This window comes from Chinchilla lanigera, unplaced genomic scaffold (genome assembly GCF_000276665.1).
Source record: "Chinchilla lanigera isolate Chin_1 unplaced genomic scaffold, ChiLan1.0 scaffold00029, whole genome shotgun sequence".
Taxonomy (NCBI): Eukaryota; Metazoa; Chordata; class Mammalia; order Rodentia; family Chinchillidae; genus Chinchilla; species Chinchilla lanigera.
Genome location: NW_004955430.1, coordinates 21,914,547 through 21,918,773, shown reverse-complemented (window position 1 = coordinate 21,918,773; position 4,227 = coordinate 21,914,547). Strand labels below are relative to the sequence as shown.

The following is a 4,227-nucleotide window of genomic DNA, read 5'->3' as shown; positions in this document are numbered from 1 at the left end:
CCCTCCCTGCGCCCGGTGCCCCTCAGAGCGCCAATCACAGGCACGGCCCGGCCGCCCGCCCGCGCACCCCGCGAGCTCCTCGGGGCGAGCGCTGAGTCCGGCGTGACCGAGTCACGCGTTTCGCACAGTACCTCAGCCCTGAAACTTTCTGCACTTTCCTGTCACCCCAGGGACAGCCCGCTCCACTCCGCCCCAGCCTTCTCTGGACTGTTCCCAGGTGCTTCAGAATAACATTTCAAAAGCGCAGACCCAGGGGTGCACCCTGAAATCCAGATAGTGAGTTGGGAAGCACACTTTTTTCCGAATACACTAACGGCGCTCGTTGCTTCACTGAACTTTAGTTTCCGTTACGTGCATATGCGCACACAGGCACTTTGCAAAATGTTTCTCTTCGTGTCGGTCTAAGCCCAGAGGTTTTCCTCCAACTTTGGTGTGTATCTTGATCGGCTGGGAATCTTGTTACAATGCAGGTTCCAGTTCGCTAAGTGTGGCAGGCGGCGAGAATTTTGACTTGCCTTTTACTACTGGTTCTGGGGAAAACTGCAAATAATCAGCCATCACAGAGTGACCCTCAAGGAGATTGTTCTTTCCACAGGGCATGGGGCAGATATCAGTGTCTCTGGAGTAAGCTAAAGGCCCGCGTTTGCAGTCCAAGAATGCAGAAGAAGGTAGAGAATACTCTTTAAATTAAAAGAAGTAACAGTGGAAAGAGAACATAAACTAGTGGTGGTGAACCTTTTAGAGCTTTTGATGATACAGACAGCTCGCTGTGGCATGTCCCACAGACTCACCAGCACTAGTGCAGTCGTCCAAATTTCCCTTCCTGCTGGGACAATCGGGTTCACTCAAGGCAATCCTGCTTTACATCATTTTATAGTTTAAATATTAACAGAACTTCTTTTCTCTTTTAGATGTGCTCTGATTGGATAATGAATTACATGATCCAGCTACTTCCAGCTCTGGAAGCTGTAGTTCCTGGGTACACCCTTTGGTCAGATCTTCCAGCTGTTCTACAGTGAATTTATTTACTTGAGGGAAAGATCATTTCTAGGGGCAGGTGCCAGTTCACTGGAATACAGGCAGATTGGCCTTGCTCAAAGCCAGCTCCTTGAAAACTTCGCAGTTGATCTAAGAGTTCATTTGTTTGATCTTGAAACTTTAAACTCTTGATCCAACAAGTACCAAAAACTGCCCCTGATATGTCATACAGAGAAGCGTCACCTTTCACCATCACTGTTGGGAGGCAGAAAGTACCAAAATCAGGAGGACTGGACGTGCCCCTGACCATCAACAACCTTGCCAAAGCTGGAACCACTTTGGTGAGAGAGAAAGATTATCCCACCTATGCCACTATCATGGTTCCCTTCTTTTCTTTTTCTTTTCTTTTTTTTAAAATACGGTCTGGCTATATAATTCAGGCTGGCCTTGAACTCACTTTGTAGTCATGTAGCCCAGGTTGGCCTCAAATTCCCAGCAATCCTCCTGCCTCAGCCCCCTGAATGCTGGGATTACAGGTGAAGTCTCCCAACCAATCACACTCATGTCTTTCTGAACCTTTTCATTTGGTTCCTCAAACTAGAACTGAGCTAAGTTAAAATGTATAGCTGTGCATCCAAATTCTCTGATTCAGATTATTTGATGGCATCCCACTGCTGGTGAGATTAAAAAAAGAAAAAAAAAGTTAGCCATCAAATTCTTGCCCTGGGAGTAGTGGACACACCTGTAATCCCCGCACTAAGGGAGAGAGATGTACAAGGATTTTGAACTCAAACCCAGGCTGGGCAATTTAGTGAGATTCTGTCTCAAGATGAAAAATACAAAAAAGGCTGGCTCAGTGTGAAGGCCCTCAGTTCTGACCCCAGTACTATGGGGAAAAGAAAGAGAGAGCAGAAGGAAGGGAGAAAGGAAACCCTTGCACAGGCCTGCAAGCCCCGCCTTTCCTGTAAGCTTTCCTGTGGCTTCACCTCCTTGCCCGCCACCGAGAGCCTGCCTGCGTTCTTTACCCTATCTTTCTGCTCCTCCTGCTCACAGCCTTCCCTTCTTCTGCCTTTTCCTTCCTTTTTGCCCAGCCAGCACCGGATCTTCCTTGATTGAGTCATATCCTACTGATGGGCAAGCTTCCCTGACCTCCTTGAGTAGATCCATCTTCCTTACAACTCCCATGGCTCCATAAGCATTTCTTTAGTACTTACTACAGCTGCAATTTTGTAATTGTTTGGATCACTCTTTAATTTCTATTTCAATCTCCCACTCAACTCCAAATTTCTTGGAAGCACGCTATATCTTTCCTTCAGTTACTATTATATTTCCATTACCAGATGTGTCATCAGTGCTTAATAAATATTTGTTGACTAAGTAAATGAAGAAATAAATATTAAGTATTTATATGTATTTATCTGTCGTAGCTACTTCACAGCTCTTCAGAAAGCATTCTGGGAATTATGAACTGAAGATATAAACACGTTAGATTTCAGTGGAGGGTGATGTCCCCACGACTTCCCTTTCCTGAGAATGGAGAAGTATGTGGGTTTCTTCTTCTCTCCCCACTAAGTTTGTTCAAGTTCCTCTGGACAGTGTAAACGTACTTTCTTACTTTACAAAACACACTGAGGTAAGTTCCCAATCCATTCCAAAGACTACAGCTATTGAAAAGACCTGCTTTATGTGTTAGAAGCTGGATTTGAGCTACTTGATTCCATCGCAACATGTTTATATTATATACTGCTAATATTATTTTAATTTTGTTTATCTTTAATATTTTTTATTTTATCCTCCCTTGTCTGTGAAGTTGAGGTGAGTCTGAATTCAGCTTTGTCAAGTACAGACTAGTCTTTTAGAAACCATCATAATGAGTTTGGCATAGTGACACACATCTGTAATCTCAGCATTCTAGGAGGCTGAGGCAGGAGGATGGCAAATGCAAGCCCAGCCTAGGCAACTAGCTTAGTGACTTAGTGAGACTCTATCTCCAAACTTTAGAAAGAAAATATTTAAAAGGGATGGGGATATAGCTCAGTGTAAAGGTCCTGTGTTTAATCCTCAGTTTGAAAAAACAAAATGAAATCAGAGTTGTGAACTCATTTGCTGTATTTTGCAATTTGACACAGAATTTTGTCAGTATGGTCTTCCTTGTGGTATTTTTATCAGAGGAATGTCTGATACTCGTAATAAAGACATTGTTTTTACACAATTTCTGTAGATTCCTATAGGCAGTTGAGAAATTCAAGCAGAAATTTGAGCCATGTGTAAATAGAAACAAAATAAAAGCCTAACTCAGAGTTTCAAAATGAGAAAGGCAATTTTTAAGCCCGTACCAAATTAAAAAACAATGAAAATCAACTTGAATCAAAGTTAAACAACTAGACAACTTTCTTTCCCCGGTTTTACAAACTCTGCACATACACACAAACAACTGAACTGAATCACAGTGTGGTTGATTGAAGCCTACATTTCTCAGTTGTGATGAGGGAAGAAAATCATACTCTGCTGCCCTTTCAACAAGCAGCTGTTGAGGTTACTGGCAGCTAAAGCAGTTGACAGGAAGATTCCACTCCTCTGGCTTGATCATTCTGCCTACTCTGTTCTTATCTCTGGACTAATTTTCCCTCTACTGTGAAGCAAACTAGTAAGCAATGAGACAAGGCTGAATTCCGGAGTGTTACCCACTTTTATGTCTCACCCCTGATGCTAGCTTCCCCTCAAAACATTCTGTGATTTCTCCAGCCACAGGGGATCACTGCTCTCCCAGAGAGGACCCACTGAGAGGGTTGAACCAATTTTGAAATGTGTGTTCCACTCTCACATACACTGTGTTTTAGAGGTTTATTTATTTTCTAAATTTTATATTACAAATTGTGAAATCCTCAAAATCACAGAACAGCCTTTGTTCACCTTAGATCATCACTCTGTGCCCTACAGATAGCAAGTGCTCAGCCAGTGTTTCTTATCTCTAATAGTGCTGCAAGTGAGAATCTCTGGCCTCTTCTTCTGTGCCCTTGTGTTGGGTCCTCCACAGAGTCTGCCATTACACCATGTTTTCAGAAAATGGTAATTTCTTTTTGAGAAAAAGCATAATTTTTTGAAATTACAAAAATAATTCTTAACCCATCAACCCAAATTCTTAACCCATTACCCAAAGATAATTTTTGTTAGCATTTCAGAGCGTGTACTTACATGTAATGTTCTAATCTTCCCCTATGCAGCAAGAATTTGAGGATTAGAGAGACA

The 4,227-nt window shown here is 42.6% G+C and overlaps 1 long non-coding RNA gene across 2 annotated transcripts; it reads left to right on the top strand.

Moving 5' to 3' along the window:
• Positions 1-6: 6 nt before the first annotated feature.
• Positions 7-2,903, top strand: LOC102022210. Of its 2 annotated transcripts, none has more exons than XR_001234565.1 (3): positions 7-276; positions 596-668; positions 912-1,400. It is a non-coding gene; the product is annotated as an uncharacterized LOC102022210 (long non-coding RNA). The 2 variants fall into 2 exon arrangements; XR_261435.2 differs by lacking the exon at positions 7-276 and adding an exon at positions 2,406-2,903 and having other exon boundaries at positions 494-668; positions 912-1,319.
• The last annotated feature ends 1,324 nt before the right edge of the window (positions 2,904-4,227 follow it).